Source organism: Copadichromis virginalis, linkage group LG7, assembly GCF_057382275.1.
Source record: "Copadichromis virginalis isolate Kocher_CV1m ecotype Utaka linkage group LG7, C_Virginalis_male_GT1.1, whole genome shotgun sequence".
NCBI classification, from domain to species: Eukaryota; Metazoa; Chordata; class Actinopteri; order Cichliformes; family Cichlidae; genus Copadichromis; species Copadichromis virginalis.
The window spans coordinates 17,649,671-17,669,622 of record NC_140624.1 but is presented as its reverse complement, the minus strand read 5'-3'; the positions used below and the strand labels follow the sequence as shown (position 1 = coordinate 17,669,622).

At 39.4% G+C, this 19,952-nt stretch overlaps 1 long non-coding RNA gene across 2 annotated transcripts; it reads left to right on the top strand.

Moving 5' to 3' along the window:
* Positions 1-7,424: 7,424 nt before the first annotated feature.
* On the top strand, positions 7,425-14,442 carry LOC146704843 (uncharacterized). Of its 2 annotated transcripts, none has more exons than XR_014921224.1 (2): positions 7,425-8,927; positions 13,797-14,442. It is a non-coding gene; the product is annotated as an uncharacterized LOC146704843 (long non-coding RNA). The 2 variants fall into 2 exon arrangements; XR_014921223.1 differs by having other exon boundaries at positions 13,794-14,442.
* Positions 14,443-19,952: the final 5,510 nt, after the last annotated feature.

Sequence of the window (19,952 nt, the reverse complement as noted above, 5' to 3'; positions counted from 1 at the left end):
GCAAGCTTTCCCAGATGAATGTGCCTGATCCCATCTGCCGGTGGATCACTGACTTCCTGACGGACAGGAAGCAGCATGTGAGGCTGGGAAAGAATGTCTCGGACTCCCGGACCATCAGCACCGGCTCCCCTCAGGGCTGTGTTCTTTCTCCTCTGCTCTTCTCCATGTACACCAACTGCTGCACCTCCACCCACCAGTCTGTCAAGCTAATCAAGTTTGCAGATGACACCACCGTTATTGGGCTCATCTCGGACGGGGATGAGTCTGCCTACAGGAGGGAGGTTGAACGTCTGGTGTCCTGGTGCAGCCACAACAACCTGGTGCTGAATGCCCAGAAGACAGTGGAGATTATTGTGGACTTCAGGAAGCACACAGCTCCACTCCCCCCCATCATCCTGACTGACACCCCCATCACCTCTGTGGACTCATTCCGCTTCCTGGGTACCACCATCACCCAGGACCTGAAGTGGGAGCCCACCATCACCTCCGTCATCAAGAAAGCCCAGCAGAGGATGTACTTCCTGAGGCAGCTGAAGAAATTCAACCTGCCAACACGGACGATGATGCAGTTCTACACTGCAATCATCGAGTCCATCCTCACCTCCTCCATCACCGTGTGGTACGCTGGAGCCACTATCAGGGACAAACAGAGACTGCAGCGTGTTGTGCGCTCTGCTGAGAAGGTGATTGGCTGCAGACTCCCATCTTTGCAGGACCTGTACACCTCCAGGACATTGCGGCGTGCAGCTCGGATCTCAGCTGACCCTTCTCACCCTGGACACAGTCTGTTTGACCTGCTCCCCTCAGGCAGGAGGCTCCGGTCCATTCGCACCAGAACCTCTCGCCATAAGAACAGTTTCTTCCCCTCTGCTGTTGGACACATGAACAATAACCATATGACTGTACCCGCCACTAACACATGACCCTACGCTGTGTTCACTGCATCATTCCATGTTTGGCACTGATCACCACCTGCACTCATGTATATATCTTTCAACGTAGCACTCTTAATTCTTATTCTCATGTATATATCTCATGTATATCTCATGCACATATCTTTCTACGTAGCACTTTTAATTCTTATCCCTACTTTTATTTTTTCATGTCTATTTAAGTGCTATTTATGACACTATGTTTGCACTGAAGCACCGCAGCAATTTCCTAATGTTGTAAACCTGCTCAACATTTGGCAATAAACCCCTTTCTGATTCTGATTCTGATTCTGATTCCACACCTTGGCTCATGATCAATACTTAATCCCACTATGGATTAAGTCCCTGGGACTCTCCACCATCTCCAAACTTAAAGAAGTCCAGTAATTTCTTTCCAAACTCCTGAGACTGACCCAGCAGTATAAAAACAGGAGAGAGATGAAGTTGCTTTAATTACTTTGCACACAAAGTATATGAAGAACTGGAAATATATATTTGGTCATACACTAAATGATCTAAAAATTGATACCTGTACAGCTGAAGCGACTGATTTTGGTGTTTTCACAGCAGCTGTTTTGATACTGGTTTAGAGAACATATATAAATGCATCTAATTTAACAAACCATTGTAGTCAAATACAAAATAGCTCCTCTTCAGTCAACTACAAATTTTACATTAATGAGCAATAATAATTCAATATAAAACTAGATAAAAAGGGAAATACTTAAAAGCGTATCAGTAAGCTACTTCAAAGACATGGTTAGTTACATTTAGAAAAGCCTCTGCGTCATCAGTTTCCAGTTTTGTGTTACTTGGATCCTAATTTTGGTTAAAACCGCAAAGCATCTAAATCAAGGCCTGGTGTTCGTGTCTGCTAAGATGTTTCTTGTGTGATCTAAGGTACACCGTGTTCTGCTTCATCTGAGGAGGAAGTGGCTGTTTGCACGCGTGCTTGGTTTCTGTGCGGTTGCAGAGACTTGTCAAGCGAAGAGTTTACATGCAAAGACTGGATAGGATGAGGAAGTTTGTGACTACATTCTGTATTGTTTGTTTTTTATGCTTAACAACCAAAGAATGCTTCATTTTCAGTTCTGAAAATGCTGCAAATGTGTTTTGAAAGTAACTCTTAACGTCTCATCCCCCTCACTGTCTTTCAAAGTGAAGCTGTGGTCTCCTCAGCAGATCTGACGTCAGCTTCTCTCATTGGCCACAGAGGAAGCGGTGGCCAACTTACTAACATTTGTCTGTGGCTTGTTGCGTTTATGCACTAGTGCAGTGTGTGCTTGTGTGTTAAACATTATGTAACTGCATTTCAGTCGCTACTGTACATCTGTGACTACTAACACTGGTCTGGATGTACTTTTTTTGTTTTTCACCTAGTAAAATGTTTATTCACTCAACTAAAAAAAAAAAGATCTCATGAAAGATTAACTGACTAACTTTAACTCATTTAACTCATCAGATTCAGAGATAATAAAACCTCTAGAGTAAAGCTCCCTCACACACACAGAAATTCAATCAGAAATCTCCAAGTAGATGGATAAAGAGACGATCAATAATCACATCAGTAGCTATTCAAGCTTCTTGGGATCTTTCAAAATTGTAGGACAGGTTCTTCCCTTCCTGTGAATTTGGTATTTTTCTCTTGTCCCAACTTCTTGATAACCAGATTATGTCTGACAATATTTTCATGGACCAGCCTTTAAGGTGTCGCAGATAAATACAACAAAATAAAACCAGTACCAGTAACAAAAAGAAAAGAAGATTTTTTTCATAATACACTGGAAAAGTCCCAGGGAAACAGAGTTAACGATAAAAACGATTAAAAAAATAACAATAAAAATCCTGAAAACCATCAATTTCACACCCGAACCTCAACTCTCACGGCCTGGTACCGGTCCGTGGCCTGGGGGTTGGGGGCCGCTGCTATAAGACAAGATAAAACATAAAAGTATAAATCCACTTATGTGTTTTTATTTCGTTCAATTATACACATTTCTTAAGTCCATTTTATGTATGTATATATATGTATTTGTTTATTTATTTATTTTGCTGTTGTTGGAGCCTAAATTGTCCTCCACTTCTGGAATGACCTTTGTCAGTATTCATCCCTACCTGCAATCATGGCTGCAAACTCTCTTTTTATTAAGGATGGATAAAATTGCTAAAAGGTGTCACTCATATAATTTGTGATTCATCATTTTGGTTTGGTTCAGTGTCACAAGCTCAAATGCTACAAGCCACATTCGTCAAACTGTAGAAACACTGCAGTTTGCAACTAATAAAGGTTCAACTGAGCATTTAAATACTTGATAAAAGATGCAGTGCCAGGAACTGTTGCTATGACAACTCAATGTTAAACTGAAGATAATCAGAGTTGATCTGATGTTTTTCATTCATTCAATGTGAAGCGATGGAGCGGATTTAATTGTTTTTCTATCTGAATAACAGAGAAAAATATCAAGGTGTTTAAGAAAGTAGCATATATTTTTATTCTACTGAACAAAATTCTTTCAGTAAATTGATATAGTTGTTTATAAATATAAATGTTTAAAAATCAGTCAATAATGTCTTGCTGGTAATAGTAATACTTCCATGGGCATTTAGGAAAGCTGTACCATAGTATTGCTGTACATTAAAATTTAAATGCAACTCTTATAGTGTCAGAACTGGTTTGGAAAAGGCAGTTTTTTTTAACTAATGTTGGTTTTGTAGTGTCTTCAAAAAGAAATATCTAATTGCATGTTTTTTATATTAAGACTTGAATAAAAGCACCTTTCACACAAGAAATCTCTGGCTTTGAAATCTTTCATCTTCCTGCGAAATGATGAATACATGTGGATTTCTCTGAAGGACATGGGGCCTTTGGAACTAGGGAGGTGAGTCAGGTTGTTAGGGAGCTGGCTGCAATAAAATAAAGAGAAGAAAAATGAGGTTTGTGTGTGCAAATGTGTGTGTGTGCCCAGGCAGTATCTCATTCCGCATAGAAAAGCCCACCTCTGTAACCCAATCACCCACTCAGTGTTACCAAATAATACCTCATATTACACCTACGTGAAGACGTAGCAACTGGCTGACATATTGTCTTCATCAGCCTCACATCACAACTTATCATTGAAAACATGTTTAAAAAAATTTAATATTGGTCGTCTCTTTTGCTGCTGTCATGAGAGTTGTGCGTGTGGCTGAAATTAAAAAGATGCTACAGAACTGAAGGTCTGCATGAATGTCAATTTACTTTTAATGTAAAACATAAGTATAAGTAAATATATCCATTTACGATCCCTAGGGAATATTACATGTGAGTTTTGATGGAGGTGAGTTATGTAATCCTGTAATTTTCTTTGATAGTGATTGTTACCAAGGATGTCTGAACCCTTTATACTACTCGATAAGCATAGTTGCGTAACTCTGGGTTTTTATATGTTGGGGTTTTTTTTTTTACTCTTGTTACCTTGGCCACTGGCCTTAAATTGTGTTTGATGTCTGTTCATATATAATACAAATCCATTTTCAGTGCACAGAGACATACAGTAACCCCATATCGGTGCCTGTTACTCAACTATTCTTTTAATGTATTCATCCATTTCTCTTCAAAGGACATGTGGAGAGGAAAGAACATGTCAACAACCCATCTTCACCTCTGCCTGTGCTGACACCCCATATTCATCCATCCTGTCATTGTTCAATGACGCTGTCCTTTTCACCCCCGTTTATCCTTTCCACACCCACGCCACCTTCACCAGCAGCCACAGCTCACTTTGAATTTTCAGCACAAATTTTCAGCCACTTGGGGGCAGCAATAACGGATTACACTGACATATAAATGTTTGTTTGTTTTTTAACACACCCACTAGGTACGCTCCTTCTTTTACATGTGTTTGAATACTAACCTGTTTCTGAAGGTCTGAATTGTTCGAATTCTTAGCTGCTTAATACTCGACTATTAAAGGAAGCTGCTTTCTTTGCATTTAACCAGTAATGAGCTGGTTAAAATTATAACAGTAAAATGCAACACTTGCAACTAAAACAAGAGATTATAAGAGATGGATACTGTCAAAAATCACACAAAGCTGTAAAATACAGATATTAATTCCAGTTAATTATGTTAATGCTAAGTGCTGCCGTTTATTTTTCATGTGGCAGCTGCCAAATTAATAATAATAATAATAATAATAGGCTTGTAAAGCACATTTTAAAACATACAGTTACAAAGTGCTTCAATGTTTGGATGAAAACACATTAAGCATAATTGTACATATTCATACATGTAAACTGAGTCTAAACACACAGTCTTTCATTCATTCCTGCACAAGCACTCCAATATAAACATCAGAAGAACAAAAGGCCACAAATAATGGAAGAAAGATTAAGGAAAAGCTAGCCTATTATAAAGTGTTGTCAGGAGACATTTACTGTTAAACAAACCATAGATTTAGCAAAGATAGGCCGAGGAAGGCTGCTCCAAAGCAGCAACAACATCACCTCTGGTTTTTAAATAAGAGCATGGAACATTTCGAAGATAATGTGTGAGGTTGGCTGCAGTTATAAGGTCTCAGTAGCTCTGCTATATATAAGCAGGAGCCTGCCCATGTAGGGCTTTATACATTATTGATACCATTTTAAAAATGTATTCTAAATTATAGTGGAACAGAGTGTAGAGTAAGGAGGACTGGGAGATTGACGTGACATGTGAGTTAAAATAATTAGAGAAAATTCAATCTAGTGTTTAGTAGAATTTCCACATTATTGAGTGTCAGCAAAGGTTTAATTTTTGCTATGTTTCTTCAAGATACTGTCAGTCATTTTTTTGAGGTTATTTAATAGAAAACAAATTATATTGTACTCATAAATATACATTGACTAGTGTGTGATTATGACATCCAAGAAACTAATGAAATCTTATAAACTTAGAATTAATCAGGTGGAAGTACATAGGAGCAAGTGCCACTCTGTAGAAGCAACTGTGTAGCCCCCGCAAGATCTGTTTCACTGAATGAACGGGTCAAATTGAACAAACTGAACAGAACTGAGAATAGACTATCCAAATAAAACAGGAAGTAATGATTACTGAGAGCAAGACTAAGAGATACAAGATAGACACAGAAACAGAAGAATGTGGACATAAGCCTGAGGGGACAGAATGGGGCACAAACAGCACAAACAACCTCCCATTAACTTAATGCACAGATAACTGTAACATAACCATAACACCAGAACAAAAAAACAGAATGTCAACAATACTCAAGACAGAACTGTAATACAAAGACAGTCAAAACTAGACAATCGTAGTTTTGTCTAGCAACTATGTAGCAACTATGACTGACTCATTACAAAACCATGGAACCACTACATGTTTATAGCTTCCTGCTCCAGAAAAATGAAACAAAAAAGAGTTTCTGTGTCAGTGACCCAGGGACCATGACACTTACAGGAATTCCAAGAAATACAAAGTCTAAAAACAAAACCATTCTTGAGTATCAAGCAGTAGACACACAGGAAGCAGACAAGCAGGACTACACACACACACACAAACACACATACTGGTGACCTGTGATTAGGCAGAGGTAGTAAGAAAACACAGCAAGTAATAAGGGCACGGAAAACAAAAACAGGAAACCAAAACAAGACACAAGAGAAAACTTGCCTTCAGAATAAAACAGGAAGTAACCAACAGACAAATAGCTAACGCCAAGCCACATACTAATACTAAACATGATGACAGAGACAGGGAAACACAGAGGGCGTGAAATGTAGCAACTATGACTGACTCATTACAAAACCATGGAACCACTACATGTTTATAGCTTCCTGCTCCAGAAAAATGAAACAAAAAAGAGTTTACTTTACAACAAACACAAGAAATGTGTCATCCATCCTCCTATTTAACCTAGTAGGTGTTATTCCAGGTGGCACTAGGCTACTATGGATAGGTCTGAATCACCAGTCAATCTGACATACACTTCTTTGAACTGTGGGAGGAAGCTGGAGTACACTGAGAGAACCCAAGCAGGCCCAGGAGGCCCAGCTGACCAGAAGGTAATGTTGTGGGACTTTCTTCAGTGATCAGCGGTCTTGTTTTGCTTTCTCCTCTCCATCTTTGCACATGACAACACGCCCAAAGTTAATCCAAATTTTGGCATCAGGTCTCCGGAGCTGTTAGAAAACATGGAATTAAGGGGTTAAATTGAGCGAGGAATACCAGTGAGTGCATTTCTAAAAATGTCACTCTCCTGCTTCAATTTCACTTCTTGTTCTTGTTTCCTAAACAAATATAAATGCAACTGATTTTCAGAGAAGTCAGTTTATTTGGATAAACCCATAACATAAGGTGTAATGACTGGATCAGCATGCCCCGGTCATCATGACTTCATAATCTACAGGGAACCAGTTTCACTATGCCTCATGTCTCTAAAGCTGCTCTTCAGTTGTAAACAGAGTGAGAGAGATAGAGCGAGAGAGAGAGAGAGAAGAAGGAAGAGAAACGGAGAGTGCATCAGAGCGAGGAGAGGAGAGATATTTTCAGTCTCGCTGTCTTTATAGCAGAGCTTTTCTCCGGTGAGGCGGCTGGTGAGGATTAGGGATCTACGTCGGTCAGGAGGTTGGATTGAGAGCAGGAGATATTCCTTGAAATGCTGGGGCTGTTTATTCATCTCAGGATAGACGGATGGAGGAAAGTGAATGAGGTGGGAGGTAAAAGGCAGAGTGAGTAAAAACAAGTGCTTATATTGTGTAGGTGGATGCTGGATTGATGACAGCTGGATCAAAATGTGGATGTTGTTGTAGTGAGTGAGGGGGAAGAGGAGGGTTTTACAGTGAAATCAGGGTGAGAAGTGAATGTGACTCAGACCTTTCAGCCACTTCCGTTGGCATCTTCAGGATGGAAAGATCAAAGGAGGAGATGAACGAGTCATGTTGTGGTCAGCTGACTCACAACGGAGGAATGGATACTGGGAAAAGGAAGCTTGGTCATGTGGTCTGGTGTTCCAATATGCATGCGCATGAGTTTACTACGCCGGAAGAGCAATTATCCTGTTTCCCGTCAAGCCAGAGGAATGCAGAGTGAGATTCCCGGTCTGTGAGTCGTGCCCTCTCACCTGTCACCTCCATATGGATCCTATTTCATCCTTTCCCCTTCCCCCCTCGGCCAGGGAATTTCCCAGCTTGTGTGGTTCTTGTCACGGAGGAAGCTCAAGCCTGTTTTTTCTGTTAATGATAGGATACTTTATGTTGTGGTTAGTTTAACGGGGCTGTGTTCCTCTGTTTTTCACCGCACACAATTTAATTTGCCAATTTGCAGGTCAGGAATCCAGTGGAGGCCTACACTGGAAGGGAAAAAAATTACTCAATGTGTGGTATTTTCACAGCATTCTACATTTGGCCCCAAACAACCATGGAGGAGATCAATCTATGGATTTATGTGGATGAAGTGCGCACATAGAGTAATCGCTTGTTGGTGCTGGCTAGTCCAAGGATGCTTTGTCATGCTGGGTGTGTAATGTTTGTGTAATGTGTGTGAGCTCTTTGGTAGCAGCTGCTGTCGATTTTTTATGAGGGTTTTTATCATGTGGGAACACGTTTGTAAAGGTTTCAAGACATTTCTATTCTCCCTGTTTAAAGTGCAGCTTGCCTTCGTGTGTGTGTGTTTGTGTGTGTGTGTGCCTGTGTTTGTGTGGAGCCCGCATTGACTCACAGTTACAATAATGACTCTGGCAGCAGAGTGGATGAACAGCTCATACTGACTGTAAAAAGAGAGAAAGGAAGGAGGGCGGAGCTCACAGCGGCATCTCCATCTCATAACTCCTCTGTCGCTCATCAAGCTCTCTCACACACTTACGTAGAGAGAAGACAGCCCTGAGGAGCTCAGAACCTACAGTACAATATAATACAGGACGTCTCAGTACGGGACAGGAGTGGCTTTGAACCGGAGAAGCGGGTATGAAAACGTCTTCAAGGAGGAAGTCATTCACTGTGTCGCAGGTGACTGGCGGCTCGGTAAGTGTTTGTGTTTATTCCTGTGCTTATGTATTTGTTCTTTTTATTCATATATTTATTTTAATTTGCGTGTTATGAAGACACAGATATCATTTTAACATGCTGACCTTATGTCTTGTTACTGTGTTATTTTGCGTAATGGTTCTGGTTGTTACAGAAAATGACTTAGCAGTTTCATTTTCACTCAACTTTTAAAGCACAGTAAGCCACAATCTTTCACTTTTTATTTTTCCAAGCTTTAATCCATTAGGTCCATTAGGGCAATAGTTGACAATTTATCTGCACTTTCTCCGGGATGAGAACCAGCCCAGAATTTGGGAATTGTGTAAAATTTCTATCTTTGGTTTCTGTCTAGTAAACGCAAAGGCAGTGAGTATCATAAGGTCCTCTGCCTCTGAGCCACTTCTGAGAAACTCTTTCTCTCTGTTGCTCCATCATTTCTCGCAAGAAAATGGCTCAACATCCAACCTTGACGCTGAATTATTCTGGATGATTGTCTGCTCTAAACTTTCTCCTGCTTTCGTAGCTAGATATTACGCTTCTGAACATCAGGTGACCACACCTGGATTCTGTCCTACATTGGCGGAGGTATATATTTAGCTACAGAACACTCCCTGCAAACCTCATTCTGTCATTTAAGTCCGGTGTGCAATGAAGCCTTCTTTTGTCTGTGCAGTCCCGGATCTCAGGCAAAGAAATAAAGGTCCAGAATAATTAGCAGCACAGTAGCAAGTCTTTAAAATCCCCCTGTTAGTCATCCTACCTATAGCAAATGATAGTAGTAATAGCTGTGTTTCTGTGTTATTCCTTTGCACTCTTTGTCATGCTGAGGCTCATATATATGCATGCATAATCAATGATCACCATCAATGTGTTTAAAAAAAAGCCCAGGATTTTTTTTCTTCTGACTCATCTGTCACAAGGTTGATTGCTTTAAGTCCAGGATGTAGGGTTTTTCTCTTGACGCATGACACACTTCTAAGTTTAACCCTTTCACGTGTCACGTCAGCATTTGTTAACAGGTCATTCATTTGATCGCTTCAAGCAGTATCAGAAAACTCACAGCTATGTCACATCAGTGGTTAGTACTGTGCCCTCTAAACAGGGTTTGATTGACATCACCCTCGGTCCTCAGACGGCAAAAAGTTCTGATCAGCCTGATGCTCATGTTTTGCTAATCTTAATGTAAGATTACATTAAATCTAATCTTAAAATATCTGATAATGAGCCTCTGTCTGAAACAAGCCAGAGCTTTTCTCCTTCCTCCACCTTTCCTCTGATTGGTTGGCCCCCTGTAAACAGAAGATTTTAACAGCTGCTGGGTGGGGCTTTTGTGGGAGAGGCATGCCCCTCAAGGTCTTCATATTAGCAGCATCTTCACTCTGTAACAGTCTAAAGCCTGATCTTTTGACCCCCACCAATTACCCCTACATACAATTCAATTCAATTTTATTTATATAGCACCAAATCACAACAACAGCTTTATATTGTAAGGTGGACCCTACAATAATACATACAGAGAATAATCAACCAATAAACAATCAAATGACCGGCTATGAGCAAGCACTTTGGCGACAGTGGGAAGGAAAAACTCCCTTTTAACAGGAAGAAACCTCCAGCAGAACCAGGCTCAGGGAGGGGCGCGGCCATCTGCTGCGACTGGTTGGGGTGAGAGAAGGAAGACAATGAAGTAATTATTATAAACTGCTATTTATTATAAGCAACCAACGTAACAGTGCGCAGACATTTTAAAAAAGATGAAGAGTTGATCTTGATGATCAAGATGATCAAGATGATCTTTAATAATTGAGTTTATACATATATAACACAAAATAACCATGCATATTTCATCCACGAAAGAGTTAAGTATTCACAGGTTGTAACTGGGCCAGGAAGTGGATGAACTAGTCTTCATTGTTGTATTTTTAAGCAGTCAGGGATGGTTTTCCTTACCAGTTTTCTGAATCCTAAAAGACCCCTTGGGTTCCTATCATACTTCTTTCTCATTGTCTTGGAGTAATAATCTGACATGTTGGAATTTGTGTTTACTCACTGACTTGCCTGGAGTTAGATGCGAAGATCAATAGCATTCTCAACCCAATCTGGTAAAGGTTAAGCTGCAGCAACCAGTGAGTTATCCATTCCTGGAAACAGGGTTGGGTTTAATGTTAAACCCCTGTTGGCGTACGTTTGATAACATCTGAGCAAAAACAATGATTCAACAGGAATTTTTCAACTGTCTTCCTTTAAAACAGAGTACCTTAATGTGAAATAAATACTTTAAAAGACTGATTTAAATCAACTTTCAGTTTGATTTACGTCACTCTGAACTTCGGAATTGTCAAATTCATCAGATGCTATTTCAGGAACTGAAATATTAGATCCTCCGTGTTTATGTCACCTCCGTCCCTCATCCCTGTGCCTCACCAGCACATAACTGCAGATGTTTCTGGGGTTATGCCTTCCACTAGTAAGGATAATTGCTTGCCCTTTAACTGAACTCGCTTAAGGGTGCTGAGGATATTTCACCTGAAGCCACAGCACCTTCAGGAAGCACTTAGTAGAATGACCCCTTCACATCCTTCTTCCTCCCTGAATCAAGCAGAGTCTCCCCTGACTTATTCTCTGCATTTTAGAGTGATGTCAAAATGACTCATTCTTGCTTTATATTCTGAGACAGCAGATGATATCAGGTAAAAGGACTGGGGAAATGAAAGATGCACTGATGACTACTGTTTCTTTGGATCCTCAGTCACCACCACAGTTTGGTGACACATTGGTGAATTCATTTCCTTTGTCTTTATTCATCCATGAAAAATTTTTTTTCATGATGTGGGAAGATTGCACAGAGACTAATCTTTCCCTTCATTGAAATCAAGCATTATTTTACTCTCCAGCTTTGTGTCTCTGCTTGTTGCTCCATATGTTCAGTGGGATTTGGAGAGGTGTGATGAACTTCACCCCATTTAAACTGACGTTCAAATGAAGCCATCTGACAACGAACATGACTCAGAGCTTCATAGCTTCTGTAGTTGAAACATTATTATAAGACCTGCTAGACCTGCTGCATACCTTTATGGTGCACACTTAATTTCAGCTGTTTATTGTACTTGGTTCAGATACTGAAAACAAAGTCTTGACGCTTTAACCCTATAAGAAAGCTGAATAGAGGATTGTCTCTATCCTATTGTTCTATCCCTGCCCTGTGAATGTTACCCAACCTGCTTCTGTGTAATTACTTAATCGCATCCCACATTTAAAGAAATAGTTACACATTTTGCATTTGTCAATTTTGTTTCTGAAAGACAAACCAGAACATTGATTGGCCTTCACCTCTCTTCACTGTAAAGATGAATCTATAGGGGATAGTTTGGTTTAGCACAGCTTACCATACAGAAACCAGGAGAATCAGCAAGGTTTGCACTTTCCTACTCATACAGAGATTCAAAACTCAGTCACCATGACACCACCCACTGTTTAATGGAGGCCTGTTGTAAAGCAGTTACTATCTTGGTGTTTTGAAACTAGATGCGAACTCTCTGAGAAACCATATGGTTGTCAGTAACAGCACACACTGCTTTACTATCTTTTTGACTCAAATTGGGATCGTAATTTTCCAATGCTGGGTTCAGTAAAACTTGAAATTAGCAATTGAGAACATTTGGATTTACTGTTCGTTCTATAGCCACAGGAGTCGCCCCCTGCTGGCTGTTAAAAAGAATGCCTTTGCATTATCAGCCTGAGCATAGACAGTAAAAGTGAAATTTGGTACAAACTCCACCATAAAACCTCCATCAGGGAGATCCAACATGTTTTCAGCATCATTTGTTGTTGGGCAAATTTCACAAAATCATGTAAAGAGATGGAACAGGTGTGAAAAGGAACCGTTGTTGGTGTGGATGTGGGTGTAGATATCTTTCTTTAACACTGTGAGCTATGAGGGCATTTCACATAGCACTGTACTTTCCAAGTGCATTTCTAGTTAGTCTACTCTTTGGTTTACATACAAATGAGATACTTCACTTGTTCAATTGAGAGGTGATTATTTTTAAGCTTCACACAAACCCAGTGTATGTTTTGGCTTTATTTTAAAAGGAGTCTGTTACACTCATTTCTAATTTATAATCTCTACTAGAGGAACTTTGCATGACTTTCAAAATAGGCAGTTCAAAATAATCTTTTTCTGTTCTTCTGTTTCCAGCAGTCTGCGCTTTTGGCTCAGAGGTTTTATTTGTATAAACACTCGCCTCATTATTTGAAGCTTTGTTCCTGTGTAACAGGAGCATCGACTAATACAGTGGTTTTCAAAAAAAAATTCTTGATTGCCCTCTTAAGAAATCAAAAAAGTTTACATCCTACGTCTTAGTTCAAGAACCACTGTCTAGATCAGGGGTGTCAAACTCAAATACACAGTGGGCCAAAATTCAAAACTGGAACAAGGTCGCGGGCTAAAGTTAATATTTATGGAAGAAAAAAATCTTCCTCCAGATTTAAGAATTAATCTTTTCTTTTGGACTCAAACAAGTTTTGCTGAAAAACTGATTATGGAACAAGCAAAGCTTAATACTAAACGATATATATATTAGCTGTATAATACCAGCAGGCCAGCTCTAATAATAATTTGGTATGGCTTCGCGGGCCAAATGTAATTAGGCTGCGGGCCAAACCTGGCCCGCGGGCCAGAGTTTGACACCTATGGTCTAGATTATAATCAGAAATGTCCTAAAAAGCCAGATTTAATGTTCAGAAATAGCATTACTGATGTGTAAATATCGCCTGTGTTATCATTCTTTATTTTCATGCATTTCATGATGCACAGTGTGACGTTGGTCAGCAGCCTGATTCAGATTTTTTTGTCGTTTGCAGCAGAGGTCTGCACAATCAGGTAGGTGGAACACCAGGAGGCACCCAGGAGTTTCCAACCAGCTTTGCTGAGGTAGTTTCTCCAAAAACATCCCTTCAGATCCGAGCTAAATTCCTTGCACCACTTCTGTCATGGCTCTAGCCGGCTGTGTAACCACACCCTCTGGTGTTCATCTGGGAAATTAGCAACTGAACAAATACAGCCAGCTTCCGTCCTCAAACAGCAGCAGCCTTTGAGCTACACCTGCATCCACTTTGCTAAAGGAAGCTTGCCAGGCCATGAATATACAAGAATGTCCTTTTCTGTATTAAACCTATTAACAGTGTCAATCAGAAGACTTGTTGAGTAAAGAACTGCACTCAGAAACTGATTTCATTTGGTGACGTAGATGTTTGTACACAGTCTCTAGCACCATATGAAATCAGTGTTCTGGGAGGTGGACTATCAGACTCTGTACATGAATAAACTGAAATATGATGCCATGAAAGTAGTTTGAATTGCATCCGGTTTCTACTGCCTCGCTGCTCAAAGCTGCTGACTGGCTTCTTAAGTCTTCATCAAAATTGTGCCTCAATTCTTCTGTGAATTCTTTCCCCTGATGGTAAATGTATTATTGAACTTCTGATTTTGTTAAATAAAGATAAACTTATATTTTGTGGTTATAAAGAATGTAATTTTTTATATGGGTTTTTGTATTGTGTTTAATAAAGGTAAAGATCAATAAAGCACACACAAGCAGCTGGAGCTGGGCGATATGAGATTTTTTCATATCACGATATGTTTTTTTCATTTCAGGCGACAACGATATCTATCACGATATAAGCCAAATAACTATATTTGTAAGATTTAAATGTGCCGTTGCTCACAAGTAAAATGTGAAATAATCAGCAGCTTGTTTTTATTTAAATATTTATTTCCCATAATAAGTTCAACAGGGTAGATGTACTTAAGGAACATGAGACTTTTTCAGATAAATAAAGGCAAATATTGCAAACTACACAAAAGGCAGCCGCTAAAGCGTTTAAGTTTCAAAATAGAACAAACGAAACAGACTAAATTGTCAATTCCACTTAGAAACAAAATATTAATTCTAAAAATAAATCTTAGTTTGTTTTACAGAAGAACAGACAAAACTGACTAACTTTTGTCAATATCAAATAAACTGAGAACTAAAAGGAAATTCTCAATCTCTCCTTGTTGTATAGCTGAGCTTTTCAAACAGTTTTAACAGTTACTTTAGTCTGACAAAAGCCGAATGACGAATTAGCGCTTCCAGTCAGAGACTGAGGCTACGTCCACACGTACACGGGTATTTTTGAAAACGGAGATTTTCCGTTTTCGTTTTAAAAATAATCCCGTCCACACATAAAGGCAGAAATGAAGGAAAACGCTGCTATGAACATGCCAAAGCAGCAGGTGGCGCTAGATTCCTAACCGTGCAGAAATGTTGGCCAATCAGAAGTCTAGAAGCCTCGGTGGGAAAAAGTAAACAAAGCTGGGGCATAGAAGCAGAACCGAGTCGTATGTGTGGAGGGACAGTAACTGTGTGTATATGTAAGCATTTAAACACTGCAGAGAGTAGAATTAACAGTATTGTAGAAATTCATTTCACCGAAACAATAACGTGGCGCACAGTGTGACGCATGCACCAGTTTATTGTATTTCCAGACTTGCTTTTGGCACAATTTACAGTGCACGCTACTCTGTTTTTTGTCAGACTTGAAATAGCCGAAATACCTTCACACTACGGAACTTCTTTGGCTCTTCCGTTCGACAATCTCTCCGGCACTGGAACCGTCATCTGTTTTCTCTTCGGTCACGCTCGGTTGATTTTTCTAGTCGGCATACTCATTTCCTCCATTACCCGCTGGCTCCATTACCCGCTGGCTGCTTCCCAAACAAACACACGTGCGGCTTGGCACTTGTGCTGTACGTAACAAGTCACGCGACGTGACGCTGCGGCTGTGATTGGTTCGGCTCTGCGCTACTTAATTTGGATTGGCTGACCTTTTTTTTTTTTTTTTTTTTTTTTTTTTAAGAGGACAAGAGCGGCGAGGTCTATCGCGATAGCTTAATTTCTCTATCGAGTAAAAGTTATATCGCGATACATATCGTTATCGTTCTATCGCCCAGCTCTACAAGCAGCTACTGCCTATGTTCTGAAAGAGATAATTATATCATTGATTAAAGTTTCAGTTGCACTCCATGTTTCTCATTTCTATGTGAAATTAGTTGAAACGACTGGTGAATGGTGTCCAAGTGAGGACTTGTTAAAGATATTTACCATTTAGATGCCTTAAAGTCATTTAACAATAATGTCTTTAATAAAGTAAAAGTTAAATTAAGGTTTCATGGATGAAATATTGGGTTTGATTCTCTTCTCTCCCTGGGCACATCTGTGTGGAGTTTGAATGTTCCCTGTGTTTCCAAAGAGCAGGACTCCTCTGGGTGACAATGCTTTGTTCATACAAGGAGTCAGAGGAGAATGGCCAGACTGCTTTGGGCTGATATTACAGCAAAAGTACCTCAAATAACAACTCACCCTAGCCAAGGGGTGCAGAAGAGCATCTCCTAATCTACAACACTTCAAAAGCTTGAAGCAGATGGGCTACAGCAGCACAAGACGAGACTGGGTGCCACACCTGTTGGATCATAACAGGAAAGTGAGGTTACAGTTCACAGGGGCTCAACAAAACTGGACAATAGAAGATGAAAAAATGTTACTCTCGATTTCTGCTGCTACAATCGAATACTAAGGTCAGAATTTGGTATAAACAGCATAAAAGCATGGACTTGTCCTGGCTTGAATCAACGGTTCAGGCTGGTGGTGCTGGTGTAATGGTGTGACAAATGTTTTCTGGACACACTATAGGCCCAATTGTATCACCTGAATATTGCTTAAATGCCAGAGCCTGCCTGAGTATTGCTGCTGTCGCAAAGCTCAGATCATTTTAAAACTGGTTTCTTGAATATGACAAGTTCATATACTTCAAATCATCAGATTTCAATCCAACAAAGTGCTTTTGAGATAGGGGAGAACAGCAGATTCACAACATCTGCAGAAAATGTGTGACACTATCATATCAATGTGGACTTAAATGTCTGAGGAAAGTTTCAAGCTCAAGCTTGTTGATTCTCTCCTATGAAGAGTTAAGGGAAGACAAAAGGGGGTCAAATCAAGTAATAATAAGTTATACTTAATAAAGTGACTGTGCATTGTTCTCACAAACTGCAAGGCATGAATACAAAGATACGCTACAAGCTTTGTGCAGATGAGATGGCAAGTTTAGATGGGAATGCTGGGATTTTACTGATGATAACTTTCACAACATTAGATATCTGAGTCTGAGAAAAGACAAGTACCATTTTATATGCTGATGTTATATATTTCTCAGTTAGAAAAACTAAATAATATAGGCCCTGGAGCAAAAATAAGGTGTGTGTCTAAAACAACGTGCACTACAGACTTATTACCTGAATAAACTTTATTGTCAAGTGTCTAAACACAAAAAAAAGGAATTTACCTCAGGCTATCAAAAAGCCACGAGCAGTCAGAGAGGAGCTGTAAATAATAACAATCAACAATAATTATAATAATATTGACACTGACAATAAATAAGACAAATAAGATTAAAAATAAACTAAATAGAGTAAAGAGAAAATGGCAGCTTGAGGAGTGTGTACTGGGCATTACAAACCTGGTATTATCGAAGAAAAAATACTTGAAATGAAAATAACAAAAGGGATTAGTTACTCAATTAGTCTTGCACTACTGTGCCTCTGCCTCAACTAAGCCGACCTGTTATCATTTCTCAGGAGTCATGCGTCAGAGGCACTGCAGGGCAGGCCATAACTATGTGCCATGACCATATAGAAGGTTAGTACCATAAAAATACCACTGAATCCACTTACAGTATGAAAGATGGATTTCGCTATGGCTCCACTATATTTTTCAGTCAAATACTACACTTTGTTAACTATAACATATACTTATAAGTATTTATTATTTTTCAAATTTTGTAATATAAATCTAATATTGCATGTCTGTGAAGGTTCTCAGTATTGCATGCTGTATTATTATAATTAGTGCTTATTGGCAGCATGCAAGCAATTAAAATAATCTCCAAGTAAAAAAGAAAAAAGCATAAATCATATGAACAGTCATGAATCAAAAATAAGGGTGCGTTTGTTAAATTAAATATTATTGGACCCTGTGCCACCCTATTTCAAAAGCCATGGAAAAACCCCGGCCCATGCTAATGTCTACACTGTCTTTCCTGTGGCCCACCCTGCCCCTCCTGTGCCCTACCCCCCACATTTCAAAAACCAAGGAAACACCCCTGGTAACATCAAGGCAGCCTCTAGGATCGGACCAATGATCTGAAAGTAAGCCTGAAAAGGCGGGAACCGCTAGCTTAATGGATGATAGCTTCCAATTTGCTTTATGTTAAGAGGGTGGACTCTGATGCCCAGACGAAGAAATAATTTGGTTGCTTAAGGAAAAATGTCTTCATTTCAGTTCAGTTTAAGACGGTTTATCACGGAGAGACTAGCTGCTGTTGCTGAGGAAATCTCCTCAGAAGTTGAAAAAAGGATCCTCCAGTATCAGAAGGAGATCAGTACTCACCAACTGCTGAAGGTCACCCAGAAACCAGAGATAAGAGGACACATAGTAGGTATGAAGAACTGTCAGCTAACAAAGGAATATATGAAGTACTTACTTTTTTAATGTAAAAATGCATAATTACCACTACCACTGCTACACTGTTAACATATTTATGACTCAGCGTTACTGTACCTGTATTATAATCAATCCAGTCCCATGTAAAATATCTATATAAAACTCTGATGCTACATTTGTTGCAGTTTCTGCCACCCTCATGGCTGGATCTCACTTGAAAAGACATTTTTAATGGCAGTTAAATTTTTTACCTTAATAAAGAAGGTATTTAAAAGTCACTTTGCCTTAAAGCTGACTGCAGCTGCGAGTTTGTAACAGAGATATTCTTTCTGGCCCAAAATGATTTGGTATTGTTCAGCCCTGTCTCTAGAAAATTTGTGAAATCGTAACAAAATCTTTTTTGTGTCCATCAACATAAATTGTTATATTTTAGATGAAACCATATTTTTGGAATAATCAAGATAATCAAGAACTTTTTAATGTGTACCCCTAAACAAATAACGTATTTTTCTATCAACAAAAATGACCTGGTGTGACAGTCTGCCAACTTAATCCTCCACCACTCCTTCGACTTTTAGATGCAGACTTCCTTTGCTTTTCAAAGAGGACACGAGAGCATGAGAGCACACTGATACAAAAATCGTGGGTTGACAAAATACTGTTGAGATATTCATGGCCAGAAACACAAATACATAGCTTATGTCACGACCTGCTGTGAGACCAAGTATTGTACATACAAATAATATTCTTTGAGATACGTTTCACAGATTATAGGCCAGTAAGTAATTACAACAGTTTAAATACCAGATCTGGCATACCCCAAATGTTATTTTACAACACTTCATTTCTATGGGGTAAAAATGGCATCCTCAGCCTTTCTAGGTATAAATAGTTACGAGTGCTAAACAAGAAGAGTTCCCAGATGGTACAGTGGACACATGTTCTGTAATATACTCACATATCTATATTATTGCTAATATATATTGTAATATATCTATATCACTAAAGCACTTCTGGATGGATGCAAACTGCATTTCGTTGCCCTGTACCTGTGCATGTGCAATGACAATAAAGTTGAATTCTATTCTATTCTATTCTATTCTATTCTATTCTATGTGTGACTCCTGTGATTAAAGCATCTTTCTTTCAGCTTAACGAGTGAACCGTCAGCTCGTTCAAACACACGTTAAAGTCCGTTTGGCTCGACACCACCGAACAGAGGCAGCAATATAACATAGCTAACATTAACAGTGCAGTGGATCCTGCTTGTGCCGTGATATTCAGGACTGCAAACTGAGCGGCATTCACTGACTTTCAGCTTGTTGTGATTGTGGATATATGACTGACTTTAATTATCCACAAAATCATCACATTCTCTGTAAGATTAAGGTCGACTATTGTATTATTATATTTTAAAGGCTTTAAAACCAAATAAACGCTGAAAGTACAAACATCGCTAATGGCAAATAACTTTGCCGAC